The sequence below is a fragment of the Stegodyphus dumicola genome, chromosome 5 (genome assembly GCF_044657685.1).
Source record: "Stegodyphus dumicola isolate Sdum_Otavi_A_Nest chromosome 5, ASM4465768v1".
NCBI lineage: Eukaryota > Metazoa > Arthropoda > Arachnida > Araneae > Eresidae > Stegodyphus > Stegodyphus dumicola.
The window spans coordinates 193,322,723-193,346,642 of record NC_140772.1 but is presented as its reverse complement, the minus strand read 5'-3'; positions in this window follow the sequence as shown (position 1 = coordinate 193,346,642).

Genomic DNA, 23,920 nt, shown 5'->3' with positions numbered 1-23,920 from the left:
CATCCAGAATAGTTTTAACATTTTACTTTTAATGTAAAGCTAATGAAACCAATCTGAAGTGCAATTAGAATGAGATCTCTTTAATTTAAAATTCCTCATGTAATAACTAAATTTCATTAATTTAAGAGCAGTCTTACCATTCACTCATTACACATCCATTTTCTTTCTAATTTTGGCTTTTAATCATTGTTTCATAGAGAAGACAATGCGCTAAGTCTCAACTTATGATGAACCAAAATTAGATTGTAGCCCGGAAACTAATTCATTGCATTTAAAAGCAAAATGTTCGTACATATTAATAGTTGTTAAAAAAAGAGGACTTTTGTTTTATCATCTTTCATAATCCAATTATGAATTAATTTACATGAAGTGTACATGAATTGCCGAGTTATAAATTAATTCATAATTGATACATATACATTTTAGATTTGTTAGAAAGGTTACAATAAAGCCAACGAAATAAATTCAACAAAAACAACTAATATGTTTCTTTAAATTTTCTGTTTATATTAAGGTTTCTGAGTCTTTTTTTAACAAACGCTAGGATGCAGATAAAAATTCTTTTTTACATTTAAAAATGTGGAGATACTTTTTAATTCAATGTGACGGAGACCCAAAGAAAATTTCCTTTCCAAACCTTTCAAAAAGTATCAGTACACAGCAGTTTTAGATAAAATTGTATTCCTAAATCCACTGTTAAGAATTTGAATGAAAATTTATTTTTTCTTTTGAATGCTACAAATAAAAATGCTTGGTACATTTTAAAACATGATGCCGTCCAACCGGTATAGTGGTTAGCGTCGCTGACTGCCGTGCCGAAGGCCCGGGTTCGAATCCCAGAGAAGGCAGGGATATATGTAAAGGTATAGTGTCTGTGCGGCATGCGGGAGGGGGGAATTCTAAATATGCGGCGAGCCAAAAGTCCTCTCGAGAGATTGGTGGTAGAAAAAGAGGGGCGGGATATCTCCCGGGGTGCTTTCCATCAAAATTGAGGGCGGAACTGAGCTAAACCGCACTGTCATCTGTAAGGTGCTCAAGACTGTTGCCAAAGACAGGCGTAAACTTGCGCTCCTTGCCACAAGGAATTTCGTGAGCTTGGCCTGACTATAAAAGTAAGTAAGCATTAACAACAACAAAAAAAAACAATATAAAGCATGACAGCAATCTTCACAACTTCAATAATCTTTCTCTCCCCCCTTTCTCTCTCTATATATATATTCCTCTTATTTATATATATAAGATATAATATAAAATATATTTTAATTTAACAAATTTTCTCTATTAAAGTATTCTAAAGTAAAACCAAATGTAGTGAATTACTTTTGGTTTTGAATATTACTATTCCGGAGGAAGTATTCCGGAGTATTGGGATTCCGGAGGAGTATCTCAATGACGTTTAATTTTGATTAGCTATACAAATGGAAGCAGAAGCAACTGTTTTTAAAATTTTCAGCTGAGAGCACGAGAAATACTAATATAGCTTTATACCAGGTAACCAAAAATGTTCTTGTCGTTTCTGATATGACATTGGAAGAGTGAACCCCAACATAAAAATAGTCGCTAATCCTGGCGATGAAGTGGTTAGGATGGAAGTCCGAGCATTCACCAAGAGTATAAAAGCGCGATGCATTGGTACTTCAAACATAACTTACCCAACGACTAATTGGAAATGGTCGCGTCAAAGGCACTCGTTCGGAGTTGTTTGCTGTATGATTTTAAAGTGGACCTGTCAGCAGCAGAATCAAGTCGCCGAATTTGCCAGGCCTTTGGGGATGATGCCGTTAACGAACGAACCGCTAGGCAATGGTTCCAGAAGTTCAGGTGAAGGGATACTTCTCTTAGTGATGCACCACGCAGCGGTCGGCCACAAGCGCTAGACGATGAGGCCCTGAGAGCAGCCACAGAGAGTGAAAATAGCCAAACATGTGGTGAGCTTGCTGCACACTTCCAGGCATCCGATGAAACGATCATACTCCATTTGCACCGCATAAGAAAGGCATACAAGCAGGGCAAGCGGGTACCCCACTCACTGTCCGATGCAAACAAGCAACAACGTGTCGCTGCCTATTTGTCATTGCTTACTCGGCACCGCAATGCATCCATATTTGATCGAGTACTGACCAGCGATGAAACGTGGGTCCAGTCTGACACACCCAGGCGTTCCAGACATTGCTTGTCACCACGGGCCCCTGTGCCTCACACTGCGAGACCACTCCGTCATGCTCTGTATCTGGTGAACTATTCGCCAAGTGGTGCACTATGAGCTCCTGCCAGTGAGCCAAACCATCACGGCAGGCCTGTACTCCCAGCATTGGAACGTGTGCATCCGGCATTGATGCATAAATAGCCAGCATTGTCATGGAGGAGGAGTACAACGTAAGGTTGCACTCTCCTCCATGACAATGCGAGGCCGCATTGGCTCGGGAGGGCAGGCCAGGGACACTATCCAGCGACTGGGCTGGGAGACACTACCCCATCCATCCATACTCCCCAGATCTCTCGCGTCAACAGACTACCACCTTTTCCATTCCGTGGACAACCATCTTCGTAAGAAAATTCTTCAACAAGCTGCCAGACCTCGAAAAGGTCCTCACGGACTTCTTTGCGTCCAAGATTCCCGAGTTTTACCACAATGTCATCGCACAGCTAGCCACTCGTTGGCAAGGGGCACTAGATGCCGACGGTGATTGGTTTGAAGATTAGCGGTAATTATTACTTGTTTTATGACTTTTTCTTTCTGACTGTCCAAAACGGCTAGAACTTTTTTTGGTTACCTTGTATTGTACTCGGCAATGAAACACATATCAACTTCTTTTCTGCTTAGGAAATTCTTAAATATCTCTTAATCGTGCCAACAACTCAGCGTAGTTCTTTTACATGCTTCTGGAGATATGATGTTCTCATTTGGTGACCATAAAATAACTAAAATAATTACTGAAATGATTAAGATGTTAAGGTATATGAAAATCATTTTAGAACTTTCGAAATGTAATTTGTTATTTCTAGCCTGTTTTAGGGATTTAATTAGTAGCAAATATTTTTGCATTCAAAATCTTCCTTTTGGGGAAAAAATCAGCGATCATTGGTTAGAAATAACTGTTACTGTTCGATGACTTTAAATCGAATTTACTCCAATTTATTTTACCATTTTATTATGTCTCGCCTTTTTCAAGGGTTAATTTTTCAAGATAAATTTCAGTGTTTTAAAAGCATTCTTCTTGAAGAAAATCAGTGATCAATAGTTTGAAATCCTTAAAGTATTAATTTTGATATCTACGAATTTCCGAGAAGGATTTTGAACAGAAATAAAAGTTTACTCAATCTTTCGCTTTACGCCAAAGCGTGCAAACAGAGAGCTTCAGTTACCTTTAAAACTTACAAGATAGCTTTCCTTCGGTAAGTTTCTATCTAACCCGAAGAACTATTTTATTTTGAAGGAACTCTGAAAAATAATACAATAAAGAACACGAGAGTAAACGTTAGAAAATCAGACATTAAAAATTTTTTCTACATAGATAACATTTAGCTTGAAAATAGTGTTTACTTTCATTCAGACAGCTCTCCTTTTTTATTGTTTGTTGTTAACATTATTATATTTTTTAAGTCAATACGAACGGAATCGGTCAGAATACCGGAAAAAAAGGAAGGTATATATCAATTAAAAATGGAAAGGAAAAAAAAAAGAATTAAAATATATTTATTCTAAAAATAGCATTAAGAAAATATTATTTTCAAATCCCGAACGTTTTCCAAGCAGATTAAAAACTTAATCAGAGTTTCTAGTTTTCTACAGTTCAAAGAAGATATCACATAGCTTTATATCGCTGTTCATTGTACATATTAGAAAAAAGAGTAAAGCTCTTAGCTGTTGAGTTTTTAGTGCAAACACAAATCATAATAACAATAATCAAAGGACAAAATGTATCAGAGAGAAACAATATATTTCAGGAGACGTTAGCATGAATAACTAGTTACTGAAAGCTCACATTGTGTTTGTGTAGGATATAAGAAACCTGTGGTATGTAGTAATACTTCAAGTATTAATTTCACTTCGAGCTACTACAATATTGTTGCGTTCTGTGGGTTCGTGGAATTGGAGTGATTGACGACTACACTTGATGAAGAATGAAAACTCAATTTATTAGCCAGTATTACCAGTTCCAAAGACACGTTTAAAGTCATCGAAAAACTACGACAAACACAAACTACGAAGCAATTAGTAACATAGTTTTCAGGCTATCAGGCTATAACGGTGAAAACAGCTACACGGTAAAGTACTAGAGTACAGCTCCCGACTCTGTTCGGTCGTACTCGAAACTCCAGAGCCTCCACGCTACAATTCGGATGAACTCGATGATGGCCTCAACGATGCACGCTCTCGGTGCATCAACTCTCGATAGACTCGAATCTAGACTGCTACTCCGAGTACAGGCAGGTTTTATAGAGCTTTTGTCCTACCTTCCAGAATATTCTGGGTCACCAAATGGACAACTTCGGGCCAAATATGACAACCCTACATTCCCTTGCCATTTTCTTGCAACCCTAAACTGTTTGCGGGGAAACTGTTTGCGGGGCTGAACATTTCGTAACAATATCTTCATTTATTAACTTTACTAATATCTTTACAACATTATATTGAAATTATTGAGTGATAGGAACTATTCTATGATTTCAAAATATAGTTAAAGTATTCCTCCATTCGGCACAAAACATTAGTATATAGTCATCAATACGGGGAAAACGGTAGAATTTCTTGGGGAAATACATCTTTCGAGTGGTAATAAGTATCAAAAGAAACTGCCTCTATACTCATAGGTCCGATTCCAACTCCAAGTAAGACTGAATTTTGTGACTGGGTGTCTTCAAGAAATGAGATACATTAAAAAATGAAAATTTTTTGGAAAGGCTGTGTGTGTGCTAAAAGAAAAAGAATGCCAGGTATTCAGATTTGACTATACAGAAATTTCCATATCAAAAATCATATGGAACTGAAACCTATTCACTATCTCTGGTGTTCAAGATCCATGATGATGTAAATACACTTACCATTATTATTTATCGGAACTGTTCGTTTTACTACTGCTAAAGTTTGAATAAGCCAAAAAAATAAGAATTAAATCTTCCATTTGATAACCTTACTTTTTCACTGTCGTGCTGCACTGTAATTTCAAAGAAAATAAAGCCTTCTTTGAACATCGAAAGAAGTATTTTATCCCATTCCTCTTGAACAACTTTCGAAAGTCCAAGGAGGGCTGTATGTCTACTCTGAACAGTCCGCTTTTTTAAAATCCAAGGATGATACACCAGGAGAATAAGTAGGGAATATGAGTAAAGGGGCTGGCCTTGATATCCATTTCTTGTTCCATTTTTTTCCAGTTTTCCTGGTTGATAGCACTGTAGGTAAACAGATTGTAATTCAAATTTGGAAACTGGATATAAATATGGAGTTGATCTTAACAATTTCTGCACTATCTTCATTTGCCGTTATATGAAAAATTAGCAACAATCATAAAACGCTTTGAAAAATTTTCTCTAGATTCCTTTGAACCATATTTTAACATTTTTCTCCTCTTTGATGATAGTAAATGGATCTGTTTTTATTTCCGTCATTTAAATAGACCTACATTTCATCTATTGTGACAATATTTTTCCATTTTTGTCCGAATAATTGTTTCTCATAGAGAATTCTGCAGCGCGTTGTGCTTTCGGGCATATGTCGTGGATTAAGACGATACACATTACATTTTTTCGCCTTTTTAAGATTCAAATCAGCATTATTTACAGTTAACACTGAGCATTTTAATCATTTTGTAACTGTAATTTGACTTCGAAGATTTTCTTTTAACATTAAATTTCTTACTTTTGCAACATTCGAAACATTTCGCTTTTAACCTTGGATATGTATTTTGAACAATTTTTCTCCTTGAAGCCAAAGTTTGACTTTTTTCCCTTTCTTATTGACAATTTTATCTGTCGTTGCTTTATATACTGAAACATGACGGCATTCACAGCATTTTTTAACAACTGAATGCGAATCATTTTCTTCGGAAACAGCACAAACATACTCTTCCGTACATTGCTTCCTTAAAAGTGCCATTTTACATGAAAATAAAATTGTTAAAAAGCAGATGATACTTTATGCATTCCAAAATATAGTTACAGTTAAAAGCATTTCCAAGCGAGGATCATCAAAATCATCAAAAATGATAAAATTCTCAATGTATGTTGTTGGTGAAATAAGAGGAAATAAAATTCGAGGGTTCATATCCAAAAGAAAAGCTAAGCTTATCACTTCACTGAATTTGTTTATTAAAGAATTTTTTCTGTAAGCCTGCAGTAGAGCTTCCCCTTTAAGTCAATTGGAAGAAATATGCAACAAAATTATAGGTACTGAGTAAAACAATGAAAAAAAATATTTTTATGCTTCATCATAATGAACCCACTTATTGGTTTCGAACTGTTTAGCAACTTCTAGCGATAAACTCTACCTTGCTACTTCCAGTTATTCATTGGACTCACCAGATCTTGTTTCGTGTTATTTTGTTTTTACTTTTTCCTCTTATCATACCTTAAATTCCACATGAAATTTGAGTCGGCACGATTGAAGCTTATAAAAACATCCGAATAGCTTTCATTGGTTGCGCAAAAGTTATCAAAGATACATCAAACTGAAAAGCTATTAGTTAGTTTAAAATATTTCTCTTCATAACAAACTTTTAATTCATTACAACGTTTTGACAATTTTTTAAAGGCACTAGCCCAGTTCTGCGATATTACACGAAAAATGTGATGGACTCTTGACTTGCAGCTATGAGTTCTATAGCAGACTGCATCCTCCTGAGAGAGCTGCTTCCCTTCTTCAAACTGTTTTCGCCCTATATATACGTACATTCTAGCGAGATAAACGATTGTCCCCACACACATCTTTCAGAGGTAATTTAAGTTTCCTTAGAGCTTTCACCAAGTAAATGTTTTTCAGTGATCTTTTACATACTTTCTTCGACAAGGCAGTATAAGTGTGTATTACTCTTTTAAGCCTAGTATTAAATACTGACGACATCATACTAAAATACTACACACCTGCGCACGAGCGTTTTTACTAAAGGGTTAATAGTAAATTGGTAAATTGCGCTACTGTCCCTCTGATAAAATATCAATCCTCGAATTTGCCGAACAGATAGTGCATCTAGTTGTTTGAATAATAGTAAATTAATTTACTTGCGCTCATGCTTGTTTTTAACAGTGAAACTGGATACGTAGTCTTTGAAAGGAGCAATTTTGCAATTTCGTATAGGTAGGTATTTCTATCTCATTCCTCTATCATCTATGAAGATCTTATTTGATTTATTAAGACTTCACTATCCTTTCTTTCTGTGATCCAATGATAGTAAACGTCTAGATAAGAAATACTAGAAACATATTAAGGTCTAATTATTTATGATTTATTACCATATTAAGAAAACATGATCGTATTGAGCAAGAAATAAAATGTTTCGTCTGAAATTGATGCACTATATATTCAAATGTGCCATGGAATGCGAATTGAGCATCCTGTGAGACTATAGCCAAGCGAAATGTAACAGTGCGATACGGTATGATATGTAGAGAAGAGCGGAAGTCTCCTGAAGAGGTATTGGATCATATCATTTACACAACAGCTCATAATTATCATAGGCGTTTCATCTCGGGCTTATAAAATATGAAAGCATTGTAAGGATTATGCTAATATTATTAACACTTAAATTTTGAATTCTTTTCCTATTGCTTCTTGATTTCAACTTACCACTTCCGGCCAGAACTTATTTTAGAATCACGTCTGAATGCTAATGAGGAAGAGCGGTATTTAACCGCGAAGTTCTACTGTCTTGGACAGAGATATACCAGATATCCTGGCTGCACGAGTCCGCCTTTTTAGGCTACTCTCTCGTAAGCTATTATTACGCTCGGCCGTACTTTAGGCCCTTCATAGCTTCGCAGTCAATAGCGTTAAACGGCCAACACTGTTAGATCTTGATAGTTTCGACTATATCTCTTTAGTTAAGATTAGTTTAATTTGATTCTTAGTCTCTTAAGTTCAAGCCCAAGTGTCGGCTTTATTGTACAGCTCCAAGACGGAGTTCTGTTAAATCTTATTTGAATAATAAAAGGTCTTTTAACCCTCTCCAAGTTTACTTATTGTCTCACGAACTCAAGCGATTATTCGCTTACTAGTTCTTAAGATTCTTCACTTTTAACTGTAACTTAGAATTACACAGTGGAGAATCCTACAGCATATTCATTTTGAAAAGCTTATAAAATATCTGAAAGCTTATAAAATAGCTTTCAGATATTTTATAAGCTTATAAAAAGTTTTATAGTGAAAGCTTGTAAAGTATCATCAAAGGTGTGATGATATTTTATAAGCTTTCACCTGACCTCTCGTCTGGCGAGCATGGAAATTAAACCATTCATTTGAACTCTTTTCTAGAAAGCTTTCCAAACCCCTCTTCGACAATCCTGTGGAGGTAATATGATGCAATATCGTCCTAGAATGTCTCTTTGTTCTCAGGGTAATAAAACTCAGGATGTAATTGTCACCAAAATTTTCAACACAGAGTTTTACGTAATGACAGAATTTTCAGAATCGAATTCATGTAATGAAAATACGTCGCACGTAATTTTCTGAAGTCAACGATTGCTTAGGGGTATCTTTGAATCTACCGCCTACATGGAATGAAGATATTTATTCAAGCAGTGTTGCTTGCTACTGCAAAGAATTCTAGACATACATCTGATTATATTATTAACCCACCGTTGTTTCCCAGTGCATTGACCATACAGATAGGTGTAATATCTTCCATGAATCATTAAGATCCATTTATGAACAGCGCAATGGCCTTCCTTATGTTTGGTTAAGTCATAATACCGTATATAAAACAATAATATCAAAACAACTTCGGAAACTGAATGTCCGTCTCCTCGGATTCCAATTATTACTCTTTTCAGAGTATGATAACTCACATTGGTTTGCTAATCTTGTTGGAAGTTGTTTGGCTATTCTTGAGAGATTACTAGTGATAGATGATAATGCTGCTTACATTTATACATTTTTTACTGACACAAGCAGCACTTGAGAATTTTCATGCTGCTCTACCATGACTTTAAGCATTTCTGTGTCCGTCATTTACAAACTATTAAACGCTGTTTTATGCAAAACATATTATGCTTACTTACTGCAGTCAACCCTTTTGTAAATTTTAGGAAGGCAAAACTTGTATTTAATTCATGGTGCATCTTTTAATTCCTATAATACAGCTCACTATGATAGTGTAATTCAAATAAAAAAGATGCATTCTGTGAAGGTTATGATATTTATCTTTTATTTATATTATAAAACTTAACATTTAATTATAAAGAATAAAATTCAATTATTTTTATTATTTCGCATATAAATTTAAAGTCATATAATTCAAAACTGATTATAACTTTTCAGAATTTTTAATTTTTGTCTATAGAATGAAGGTTAAGAAATTATTGAAGTTTTTGAAGAAAATCCCATAAATAGCAGATTAAAAGTTTAATTAAAATTATACATATTTTTAAGAATTTTTTCTTTGTAAATTAACGTCCTATGTATCTCTTGTTTTCTTTTTATATATAAATTTTATTTTCATTCTGTTACTAAAAATAATTCCCCATATAAAAAGCTTAAAGGAATGTTATAAATAAGAAAGTATCAATGCATTGAACAAAATATTTCTGAGTTATTAATTTTGTTAAAAGTTTAGAATGAACATCGCTTCATTTGCATCGAAAAATGTACTATATTTCTACTTTATGAACATTCCGATATGGAATGTGTCAACAACTTTCCATTAAAGTTACCTCTTAGGTTAAATAATTCATTTAAAAGTCTTGGAAATCTTTAAAAAAATTCGTTGTGCATTACTTCATTAACTGTTCACAACCTTTAATTTATTTAATTTATTTCATGAACCTCAAATAATTATGTAATTTTCTCTTACAAATCTTACTTATGCTACGTAAATCCTTTAAAAAAAATTAAACTACTTTAAGCTTTTCTCGTGTCTAATGTAAGTAGGAGTCAGTTTACTTTAGAAAATTGTCCCTGAGCACATCTTTCTTCACAGAAGGACAGGCCTTGGTACTTTGTTTACTACCTGTTATATTTATATAAGAAATTTACAAGCAATGGTCAGAAAATTATTTAAAACTTAGAAAATTGAGAGATAAATCATTATATTATTAAGTTATCATTCACTTATTATTAGTGATAGATATATAGATAAATTATCAGATTATTATTCACTTACTATTAGTGATAAATATATAGATTAATTGCAGATTATTATTCACTTATTATTAGTGAGAGATAAAGTATTAAAATAGTGTGAATAGTGAGAGAACGACATGTATGTGAAACCAAGAAATAACTTCCAAAACTTCATCCAGAAGCATCAAAACCAGACGCCAGTAATTTCAAACAAAGCCGTTAGCCCCCTCCTTTTTTATCGATAATTGCTTTTGGGCCTCTTAAATTTGTCTGCTTTCCTCCAGTACGAAAAAATATCTCAGGTTAGTGATTTCCAGCTATAAAATGCTGCTCGCTTCTGGTAATTATTTCTTCATTAACTAATGCATGAATGTCTATCTATCTTGACGTACTAATAGCTCTTTTATAATCGTGCTTGGAGCTAAAAAATTAATTACTGATTACACGTTTTCTTACTGACTTTCGCGGACCAGCATCAAAATGAATACCATACTTAACTCATTTCTACGGAACATAGTTCCGAGCAGTACCTTTTATAAAAAATTTTAAAGGTAAAACATTCGCGTATGTAAGTTTTAGTCTTATAAGAATATAATGCATCATAATTTTCCTGTCAATAGTTTGAGATATTTTGTATATAAGCATTGCAGTAATTTCAGATCTATTTGTAAAATATTTTGAAGCAAAAACCATCGTTATTTCTTAAATTAAAAAACTGTGTTTATAATAGCAAGAATTTCGGAAGCCATAAACATAATAAAGGTATGTGAAAAATTATTTGGCCTTACAAATTTGGAATTATTTCTTTTTTTTTTTTTTTCAAAAACTAAAAGATAATTAGAAGCATTAAATGTTTTAAAGCAATGTTTATTGTCTGTATGTAGATGAATATGAATAAATGCACTACAAGAGAAGAAAATGCAAATTTAGTAATTTTAAAGTTAAAAAGTTAAAAGATAATAAAATAGTATATTAAAACACAGAAAATTCTAGCTTCAGAATTAAATAGAAAAGTACAGCTACCTATGAGATGTTTTCAAATATAAAAACAAAATGGAAATTTATATAAGTTATGGGCTACTATTACTGAAATGTTTTATGTAAATTATTTGCTATTGTTTCTGACTTTAATCATGCTTTTCAAGAAAATTATAATTACTAAAGACTAATAATTGGTAACATTCTAACCTTTCTTCAGCAATAAATTCAAATGTAAAGTAACAATAAATTTAGAAAGACAAAAATGTGCTCTTTCTTCTTCATAGAAATTTATTATATTTCTTACATTGATTCAAGTCGCTATTATTGGAAGCTTGACTATAGGTCCAAATATTTTTAAACAATTTTTACTACAATGGTATTCTTGAACTTAAAGACAATTACAATGTATTAGAATTTATTTTTTCCTACCATTTACAATATGCCAAATCTGAATTTTTCAGTAAAAAAGTAGAAATTCATACATTTCTTATCGAATCGTTATTAGGAAGATTATTTTTTTTATTGCTGTTGCTTTTCCAAGCTCATCCAAAGTACTTCTGAAGTTGGTGACTGAAATTCCTTTCAAATCTTTCATAATCAGCGAAATCTATAAAATACAGTTAATTATTTTAGTGTATGTGAAGAACTTTCACTCTCTGTAAGAAACCTAGTTCTTAATTATAACTCCTTTAAGTCACTCTTTAATCACTTTCAACATTAAAAGAGCAATTTGGAAACAAGCAAGTTTCTAGTAATTTTTTTTAATAAATTTACTGAGATTGTAGCTAAGTGTTTTACTTAGTTGCCATGTTTATCGATAGGTAGAAATAAATAATGTGAGTGTATAAGCTTTTTCTAGCTAGCTAGCCTTAACGATGCGATAGAGAGATTGAGAGGGAAAAAATGACCTTGCAAAGAAGGCTACTGCCACGTCCGTCTAACAAAACAGTTTTAAGTCGCTATAAGAAACCAAAGCTGACTTATGACGCATAGCATAATATTGAAAATATGTATTATGATATTTTATTGTTTTTGCATTAACAAGACATATATAACTTAATTTTACCTAGAGATATGGAAGTTAGATCATTAATTAACCATCTTGTAGATCCTTTCCATCAAGGTTTTTTTATTTGCAGAATCCGCCTCATGCGTAGGCTTCTTTTTTGTCGTTGTTGATGTTTTGTTCTGTTTGTTTTCTCATTCTCTCATAAAAAAACTTTTAGATATGCCGAAATTTGACCGTATAGTATTTCCTTTTATAGTTCTGGATATATTTATGCTCGATAAGCCTTGAACATTTGTAGTTTCTAAATCATGTCTCTATTGACTTCCCCTTGTAATTGTGCTACTTCTAAAACATTTTCTGCTTTTCCATATGCTGCTCCTCCAAGCAGCGAAAGCAATAACTATATTTACAATAAATACACTTTCCTTTTTTAGTGATAAATACATATGATTTTTGCTGTTGTTGACTAATAAACCCAGCAGATAATGTCTCGAGAAAGAAAAGCACGTATAACTTAAACAAATGCCACTGAAAAATAAGATTTGCTTGGGGATTTTGGTTATAAATCTCTATCTTAATTTTTAAGATCTCAGGTTTACTTTAGATATGATGTCTAATGCGTAGTGAACAAAACAAATGTCGTGTTTACGAGCAATAACGATTTTATGTGGAGAAATTCTACATTCCCTCTAAATCTGGAGACTTTGTTCTGGCAACAAAGATCCAATTAGATTGATTTTATTGTAAGCTTGTTATGAAAACATGAAAACAATAACATGCTTATGATTTAAAAAAAAACATGTTTGAGTTACCCCAACCCTACTTATTCAGTTCTCTATTTGTCTGAAGTTTTATTTTTATTACATTTAATCACTACTTATAAAATGTATGTTTTTCTTTATTTCGCGACCAATCAGATGTTATTTTTTTACGTAACTTATTATTCCAGCATTCCTTTATACAGCTTAATTAGGAAGCTTGCTTCCAAAAAGCACAGTAAGAAAGCTTTAGGTTTTGAAAACAAAATTTTGGAACTCTAAATCCCCTTGATTCATCCGAAATGCCGACATTCATGAAGATTCAGAAAATCAAAAAACCAAGTTTTAAAAAACCATCCTTCAATGCGGAGTTTCTACGAATGTATTCTGAGTTGGAACGTTTATGGCTTCTGTTCGCTTCATTCTTGTGTTGGTACTAAACATGATGACAAAATTCATTTCCAAAAACTGATATTTTTTCTGTTCGGTATTTCTTATTCTGTAAAAATATTTCCTGCTCTTCATCTTAAAAGGGAAATCTTTATATTATAAATTTCTCGCTATTATGAGCACAAAGGAGCGTTAGCTCAGAAAAGCTATTAATTTCATTTTGGCATTTAGCGTCGATTTACTGTAAATGTCCGTATCACTTTCAAATTGTTGCCACCAAATATTATCGCCCTGTGTTATATTTAAAGAAATTAAATAATAAAAAATCTGCATAAATGTGTGTATTTTTCTCACATTGTGATAAAACAACGGTACCTAGAGCCATCAAATTTGGAATAACGCAATCCTGCTCCGAATATGGGCATCTGTAAGCCCAAATTTGGAATTTGGAATTTTTTTTATTATCGATTTCATATTTTGTAACACTTTAACGAATTTTTGATTAAGAAACTCGACGACTTCAAAGCGAGCAATGGCAGTACTGCACAAAAAAAAACATTTTTATCTTCAGTGTGCGAGATTGTGTATCGGAAATTCTAAAAAATAATTTTGCGATATTGCTGTTGAATTGAATTTTATGGTTTAAGTGCGAAGAACATGATATTTAATACATAAAGGCAACACAGAAAATGTTAAAAAATACCGTTTTGGGTGCAATGTAAAATCTGAAAGCTTTCAGATTTTTTAAATTTTTCATTATTATCATTATATGATGCATCCAACATAATGTAAACAGTCAAAACTTGCAACATCATTAAAATAAATAATTTTCAGGAATGCGAATGTTCTGAGGAAATACTATAAAAAGTTTTAGAAATAAATCAAAAGTCATATCAGGGGAATGGAAAGGATGTTCGAGCACATAGACTGAATTAGCAGCTAGGAACTAATTTTGTGTACCATGATGCTTTGTCATGGTGTAAAATTCAGTTGCTTCTTTTTAGGCTTGATCCGCTACCTGTGCAACATTCATCCTCTTTCAACAGCTGCGGTTGCACACGTCGCGCACGTTCTTATATGTGTCTCAAGGCATTCATGTAGTAAGCTACCTTTCAAGACTATCTTTCTGGGACGACAGAATTCCACGATTTCGAGGAGGAATGAAAATCACCTTGAGTTAGATCTTAATTTGTTACATCAAGATTCTTTTTTTCACGGTTCTTGCTTTTCGACTTCCGTATCAAGCCGCATTTCCTGACCCCATATTTATGATGTTCAGTCATTCTATTCATAGAATCGTGATTTGATAAGTACACCCAGCAAGTCTTCCATTGCAAGTTTTTTTTTTTTTCTTTAATCAACCATTTTATGATTATCTTTGTCGACAACTCTCTTACTCCAAGTTTCTCGACTAAAATCATGAGAAAAATAATTTTTCTGGTATAGCGTTCAAGGCTTTGATAACGACAGGCGCAGTCTTGCTGTCCTTGCCTCGATGAATTTCGTAAGCTTGTTCTGATGTTACTGTTAGGCAAGTCAAATAAGTCACAACAACACTTTTTCCTAGATCATAAATAATTTTTCTAACAGTTAGTCGTCGATCATGCCTCTGCACATGAAGAGCAGGACATACTTTTTGCTTTCCGATGAAAATTATTTTCATCGGAAAGCTCGACGACTTCAAAGCGAGCAAGCAGAAAAAAAAATTTTTTCGTCGGAAAGTAAAACGTCTGTCCTGCTCTAACATCTCAGTCACATTTTCTGGCTACCCTGAAAGCATTTAATCACTTGCCTAATACTGATTATTGCGTCGCAGATTATTCATACACTATTTTCATCAGAATCAGTGGAATCGAATTTTACAGTTTTTGTAAATTTCAGTCCTTTTCTTGCCAGGTTCGACAAGAAATTTCATGGTAACTATTTACTCCATTAAGATATTGTTTTCCGTCTTGATCACGCATTTCCCTCTTGAAAAAATAAAACAAAAAGTTTTATAAAAAAAATTATTCATATACTACTTTTTTACAAAAACAAAACTTATAATACTGAAGGGAAAGAACACCCAACTGTAACTCCATCGTTCTATTCGCTATCGTTCTAGTGCTGCCAGCAGAAGAGAAATAGCATCAGTTCATGAATATTCTAGATAGACTGAGTATAGTTGCAGTATTACATTTAAAAGCAATTAAAGCGTATTTCTTTAAAAAAAAAGCTTTAAAAATATTCCAAAGGATTTTTTATTCATACATTTTGCTATAATCTAAAAACGTAATATGTAATTCTTCTCTTTACATGGGGAGGAGGATCTGAAATAATTCAGCGTTATAATGGAACCGGCGAGTCCGCCTTCTGAAGGAACTCAATATTTACATATCAACAACAAGAAGTTAAATAACGTTGTATAATAGATTTAACAGGGAACTTTACTTTAAAATTTAGCAGTTTTCAGCTTAACACTGAGCGTTAATGCATTTCATTAACACATTTATGACAGTAATGCACGATAAATAAAATGCAAAAGCACAGAATACAATACGTAATATATAAAATTAATGGCTTCTAATCGTATGTACGAATGAAAGCGTAAATCAAATTCACATCAGCGTACATTTGTACATAAACTGATTTGCTTGATACACATATTTTATAGAATACCTAATTTATATAGAATAATTTTAAAAGCGTTTTGGAAAGTTTCAACTATACTTAATCACTATATTTTTCAGTCTTTTGACTTCACAAAATTGTACGGCTTCAAAAAGCATCCACTTTTTAACATATTGTTGCGTTACTTTCTTCCTTCACGTTCTTACGGGGTTTGTAGATTTGGAGTGAATAACGACGACACTTGATGAAGTATCGAAACACACTTTATTTAGCCAATATTAATCACGACAGCTCCAAAGTCACGTTTTACAGTCGTCAAAGAAGTACTATAAACACGCTGGAACAATCAGCGACACAGCCTTCAGGTTATCAAGCTATAACGGCGACAGCTTCACTGCAAAGCAGCAGAGTACAGCTCCCGACTGTGCTTGGTCGTTCTCAGAACTCCACGTACTCTCGAGACTCTCCACGCTACAATTCGCGATGCACTCGACGACACACAGAGCACAACTCCCGACTCTTCGGTTCAGCCGTTCCCAGAGCTTAACACTCTCTCGACGATGCACTAACCACGATACACTACAAGACTCTTTCGGTACCCTCGACGACCCACTCGGCACTCGCTGCCCGGTTGTCCACTCGATCGACTCCGCACGGACTGACAACTCGAGACACTAACGATCTTGCACTCACTCTCCGTGTACCAGCAGGGTTTATATAGTTTTTGGCTTGTGTTCGATAACATTCTGGGCTAAACCGGTAAGAATTCGTTCCAGAAGATTCTCCATCCGTCCATGGCATATCTCCAATTTTGTAGCCAAATATCGCCAAATGGGCGATTTCTCGCCAAATTTTACAACCCTGTCTTTGCCATTTTATGGCAACCGTAAACTTTTTTGAGGAGAAGCTATCTTGCCGCCCCTGGACATTTCGTAACAATATGTATACCCAATTATATTATATTAGTGAAGGAATTATTCACAAAAAGCTTTGGCGTTAAAAGACTCATGACTAATACTAAGTTTATAAGGTACTATACGACACATGACTAGTGGTTTGGTTTTCCACCGTCTTTTTTTAGGCACTGGCAACAGCAAAGTAAATAGTTTATAAGGTACTTTCTTCCTCCTTTCTGCACGCCTTCGTGGTGTAACAGTTAGCACATTCGGGAAATTTTCGAGAGGTCCAAGTTCGAGTTTCGGCGAGGGTATTCTCATTTTTCATGTTTTCTGCTTCAAAATAACCTTATATCTCTACATGTTGCTAGGTTGTTTTGTCTGCATTCGGTTTCAGGATTGTGCGCTTAATAGAAGAAATCGTGATATAAGTTTAATGTTATAATATGAAAGTATAGTACACATCGTGGCGAGTATCCTAAACTTTCCTCATGCAATTACGCTTTATTAAAAAGAAATTGTAACGACATATATACCCAACCTCAGCCGGCTTGAGACTTAGATTTAAAGTCGTTTAGCAGTTATAAATTAGGTGAAACATCTCCGAAGCATCTCATAAAGTAAAGCAGCATTATGACCCACTGTCACGAAGTGTTTCTAATGCGTGCTAATTTAATTTTATTACAAGTTCTGACTCATTTAGCACTTGCTAACTCAGGGCATTTACATAAGCAATTTCGTAAAAGTTTCCGTCAGAAAAAGGTGGAGACCTCAAACTTTTACTCGTATTCTTTATTAATTTAAAGGCTTCATAGAATTACGTTTGATTACTCTCTAGCGAAGAGAAGCAATAGAAGTTAGATCTTATAATGCAAAGGCTGATTAAGATCGTTACCAGAAGTTTCAAATACGAGTATTTGACAGGAATACTGATTAGTTTTCGCCTGGGTGAATATTTCTTTAGTTTTGCAAATCTCATTTTATTCAGTAAAACTATGTGCTTTGCATTCAAACTGCTTCCAAGTTCAGCAGTTTTAATGAATTTATAAATATTCTCTAAGAAAAAAAATATTTTCTTAGGAAAATATTCTTAGGAAAATTTTCTTGGGAAAATATTCTAGAATTTTATGAATCCTGCAGCACTGATAATAAATTTTACTTGTTGTACTCAAAAATTCCGAAAATTATTTAAGATTAAATATGCCAGGCATGTGCTGAATCTACTGCAGGAAATCTAAACGCAGTCTTGAAGATTATGTTGTCTGTCCACTTTCAGAGTCAACTTAACTTCAGCATTTTGACTTCTAAATAAATCGGGGATCTACAGGACACAGATGTCTGAAGAACTGTTGAAATCGTCAGATTGGCATTAGTGTTCAGAATAAAGGAAACATAAATTAAAAATCCCAGCTATTTTTGTTAAGAATTATTTATAATTCTCTTAAGTTAGTTCTCATAATGCATACTAATTAAATGGCAATAATTAATTTATGAAAACTAAATAGCAATGGAATATGGATAAAATGTTTCTAGTTGAAAAAACGACGGGATAGCTGCAAGGAAAAAAGTAAGTACAATGGATCTCGAGGAAATAGTTAATTCAGCAAAAAGCTTTTATGAAGAAAGAATTTTTTATTCTTTAGGGCAGTGGAGCCATAGATCAATTAACAAAAGCATAAGAGGCTGCTTTTCAGTTATTGCAAATAACAGAAAAAGTCCGTAAAAGCTGGCGCAGTTGTGAACAACTTAGAACTGTTCGTTTAATTACAATTAGCGTAACAGGGAGACATTTTCGTAGGACAAAACAGAATAGAATGTAAGAGAAAGACCTTCCTTTTATAATAACAGTGTCGAACAAAACTGAAACAAAACGCGTACTGCAATTGATTTTATTATACAAGATAATCCGATAACAATTATACAGTAAAGATCGGAAAAATTGTTTTCATGCATGATTACCTCAAATCTAGGTTAGGTACGAAATTTCTATTGGAAGGGAATCTTCTGTACTATGTAATAGTTGTGTTTTTTACATCATATATTTTCTCATCTTATTATTTAAAATAGGGCCTATTTCAAGTCCGCAACTCTGTTGTAACGAAAGTTCTATATCAAAGTCGAATCACTCATAATCCAAAGGACGAGATGCATGGCCTGGAGGGTTTTCCATAAATTTTAATTAAACTTAATATTTACATATATACAATGTAGGCTAAAATGCCTGAATCGAATATTTAATGCTCAAGAGGCAAGAACTGAATAGTTCCAGCTTAAATCTAAATCGAATTCTATTGCGTAGTGCATCAAAATTCTACCTTCAAGAAGAAGTATATTTTTTTAAGTCACGTGTTCAGAAGGGGAAAGGTCAAGTAAGCCAATAGATGGACTCCTAACGCCATCTCTTGGCGATATCAAAGAATATTCCTTAACACACTCCCCACCTGAACTCTGACAAGAGTTCATCTGACTCAGTTATACATACAATCAAGTACATAAATCAGTATTCTATAAAAATATTAAAAAATACTAATTAGTCAAACACTTCAATTCCAATACAGGTATCAGATAATAAATGTTATAACTAATAAATGAACTAAATTTTAAAATATTTTCCACTTAATTGAACAAACTTAACTAAGGATATTCAATTTAATCATTAATAGACAAAAAAGGGAAAAAGCATAACTAAATCGTTAAAGTTCAAAATATCTAAAGTTCAAGAGGATATAGATGTTGAACAGTACGTTTTAAAATCCCATTACCAGTTTTTAATTCGAATGATCGGACTTTACCATCACGTCCAGGAATAATTTTTATGATTCTACCAAGTTTCCATAAGAGTTTGTTTTTATTATCTCCTTCGACTAAAACAACATCTCCTACTTTTAGTTCTGGTTGAAGTTGCGGATTCTTCAAGAAATGGGCAGTTCTAAGATCTAATAAATATTGTTGCTTCCATTTCCACCACAACTGTTTTAACAGCAATTCTTGATAACGCTTTCTTTTTAACAGCGTTTCTCTTGTCGTTTCGCTACCGATGATTCTAGCAAAGGTCAAAGTATACTTCAAATCAGTTTGTCCAATGTTTAAGAAGTGCATTGGAGTCAACGGTTGTGGCTCGTCATTGTCGTTGTAAACGTAACTTAGAGGTCGTGAATTAAGAACTGACTCCACTTCGATAAGTAGTGTAGACATTTCTTCGAAAGTCAACAATGCTTTTCCTACGATTTTTCTTAAACATTCTTTAACAGATCTAACAAGTCTCTCATAAAACCCTCCCCACCATGGGGCTCGTTCGATTATAAATTTCCAATGGATTCTTTCTTTGGCAATGAAATTCTTGAATTTGTCATCTTTTAAAACTTTCGAAAAATTCTCAAGTTCTTTCTTTGCCCTCTTAAAGGTCTTGGCGTTGTCAGAGTAGATGATTACGCAGTTTCCTCTTCTGCTCAAAAATCTGCGAAATGCAAGTAAAAAGGATTCTGTTGACATATCTGATACAAGTTCTAAGTGTACAGCTCGGGTTACTGCACAAACGAACAAAACAATATAGGATTTTCGAATGTCTTTAGAACTCTTTACGTAAACTGGTCCGGCGAAATCAATTCCACAGACTGCAAATGGAGGCGATTCTTGGATTCTATCCTTTGGTAAGGGTGCTGTCATCTGGTCTGCTGGTTTAGCTAAATATTTTTGGCAAATTATACAACCTTTTAATGCTTTTTTGACTAACTGTCGTCCTTTAGGAATCCAGAAGCGTGATCTGACTTTAGCTAAAGTTGCAGCAATTCCTCCATGCATTATCTTCTCATGTTCTTTGCATACAATCAGAATCGTTAGTCGAGAATTTTTAGGTAAGATTATTGGATGTTTGTTATCTAGTGAGAAGTCAGAAAATTCCAGTCTTCCTCTCAACCTCATGATTTCCTTTTCATCAATGTAAGGAAGAAAATTATACAAAGGAGAATTTTTTCCAACTGAATTACCTTCTTTGAGGGATTTATATTCTTCGGCAAAAAACTTCTTTTGCTCTGATCTTATCCAGAAATTTTCTGCTTCTTGTAACTCTTCAGCTGTGAGAGTTCCTTGAATGTCGCTAGTTTTTCTTAATTTTTTAATGAAACGTGTTGTGCAAGCAGTGACTCTTAACACCTTCTCTAATTTGCTATATTTTGATATGTCGAAAAGATCATCTGCACTTTTTTCGATTGTACATTCAAGTTGATGTATATCACCGGATCTCTTTCGGTATTCCAGCTTGTTTTCATCTATTGTTTCTTTAATATCTAATCTTGGCCAAAGTTCGTGAGGGAGTTGAAGCCATTGGGGACCTTGCGTCCAAATGGTCTCATTTATTAACTTGGAAATCTTCGTTCCCCGAGATACGAGATCTGCAGGGTTGTCGACACCTGGGCAATAATGCCAATCTTGAGGTGAACTCAATTTTTGTATTTCTTCGACACGATTCCTGACAAAGGGTTTGAAGGCTTCAGGTTGTTTCTGGATCCAAAAATAAGTAATTGTTGAGTCTGTCCAAAAATAGCACGGAATTCTCAATTTCAGTGCTTTCAGAATATTGCTGACTAACTTAACTGATAACAATGCCCCCATTAATTCTAACCTCGGTAAAGTAAGGGATTTTAGTGGGGCTACCCTATTTTTAGAAGAGACAAAGGTCGTTTTGATTTCTTTATTTTCTGTCGTGAAACGTAAATATGCGACTGTACCATAGGCTTTGACATTTGCATCTGAAAAGCAATGTAGTTCGAGATTTTCGACATTAACGTTCGAGTGCATGAAAAGGTAACGAGAGATGGAGAATTCAGCCATTTGAGGTAGCTCTTCACACCACCTTCTCCATTCAGAGGACAAATCTTCAGGTAACGGTTCATCCCAATCTATTTGTGACAACCAAATCTTCTGTATTAAGCACTTTATTCTAACAGTGAAAGGTCCTAAAATTCCAATCGGATCGAATATCCGACCCAACACTTGTAGAAGAAATCGTTTTGTTTCTATTGGTTTAGATGTGAAAGACAATAAGTTCCGAACATCAAAATATAGTAAGTCCTTTGAATTATCCCATGTCATACCTAAGACTTTAAATGGGAAATTTTCTCTATTAAAATCTTCAGGATTTTCATCTGGAACGATACCCTTTTTTACCCACAATTCATGTAATTGTCTCGAGTTACTATGCCATTTGTGAAGCTGCATGCTTGCTTCCTTAAATATTTGGACCGATTCTAGACTCGTAGTTAATGCTTCATTGATCGTTGGTTGGCTTCCAATCACATCATCTACATATACGTTCTCATTCAAAAAGTTAACCGTTGTAGGATAAAGTTTATTATATTTTTTCAGATGATGTTTAATGGTAGCGGCTAATAGAAATGGACTACTATTTATTCCGAATAAAACTCTAGTGAACCTATATATGTCAGGAGAAATGGTTTCATCATTAGCGAAATCGGAAAACAGAAACCTGGTTGTGTCTCGATCCTTTTCATGTATGAGAATCTGTAAAAAGGCTTGTTTTATATCTGCGGTGAAGGCTATTAGATTATACCGAAATCTTAACAATATTTCGAATATTTCAGGGTATAAATTTGGCCCAACATGTAGACAATCATTTAAAGAAATGGATCCTGGGGCATGCGATGATGCATCATAAACAATACGTAATTTACTTGTAGCTCGATCCTCGCGTATAACTTCCCTATGTGGCAAGTAAAACACGACGTCCTCTTCATTTGAAATTTCTGAAACTGGTTCGATAATATTTTGTTTTAACTGATCTCTTAATACGTTCCTGTACTCGGAAAATAGATTAGGATCTTTTTTTAATCGTTTTCTAAGTCGATGAAATCTTTGTTCTGCGATTTCCCTATTATTATTTAGATTTGATGTGTCATGTTTCCAAGGCAATCTAACTTTATAGCGAGAATTTTCATATGTTATATTTGATTCGAAATATTCGACTACTTCATTTTCAGTTGAATCGAAGTTTTCCCTCTTATCAATAAGTCCTGAGTTTTCCAAGTCCCAAAATTTTGTTATTTGTTTGGAAATCAAATCTTCCCCTACAACTACATTGAAAGCTAAAGAGACATCATCATCACCTTTTCGTCCATGTAGGCACCAGCCGAAAATAGTTTCCACTGCAACAAGATTTTTGCTTAAGTATTTAACGTGTCCCATTACTATGTTGTAATAATAATCTGCACCAATTAGAATGGCAATGGGTTTTTTACAGTCGGGAAAATCTGCGAGCAGCAAATTTTTTAATTGCCTGTTTTGCTTAATTTCTCCTGATTTAGGAGGTGGAATATCTGCACCTGATATATGATCAGTTACTAATAATTCAACTTCTATTCTAGAATCGGGAGAACTTCTATGTTCTAAAGTTAATTTAACTACGTCATAATTTTTTTGGATGGGAGAAGTATTCCCAAAAGTGTAGACAGTCAATTTTTCTTTTCTTATGACTTCGAGGTTTAATCTGTCCGCTAACTCGCGAGCACAAAAACTTTTCATACTTCCACTATCCAAGAGAAATCTGGCAAACACCTTTTCCTTAGCTGTTTTAACTTTTATCGTGCAAGTCTGTAAAAGAATTGCATTATTTGCATTATGTGAAACGGCCGAAACAATTTCTTCTTTCTGTTCCTTAGTTTGTGTATCATTTTTCGAAATTGATATACTATCCTTTTTATCACTTGGTGTATTTTTAACTATCGAACTGGATTTAAAACATATGGCTTCTGAATGTTTACCTTTGCAAATTTTACAAACTTTAGTTTGGCGTTGCCGGCACTGTGAGATTTTGTGTTTAGGGGCCAGGCAAAGAAGACAACGCGCTTGTTTTTTTAAAATATCTCTCTTCTCATTAACTGTAAGGCATAAACAGGACTCTGAGTCATGGTTTTGAAAACAAAAAATGCAGTTTCGATTTGATGACGCGGCTGCCATAAATTCATGTGTGGTGACAGTTTGTTTATGT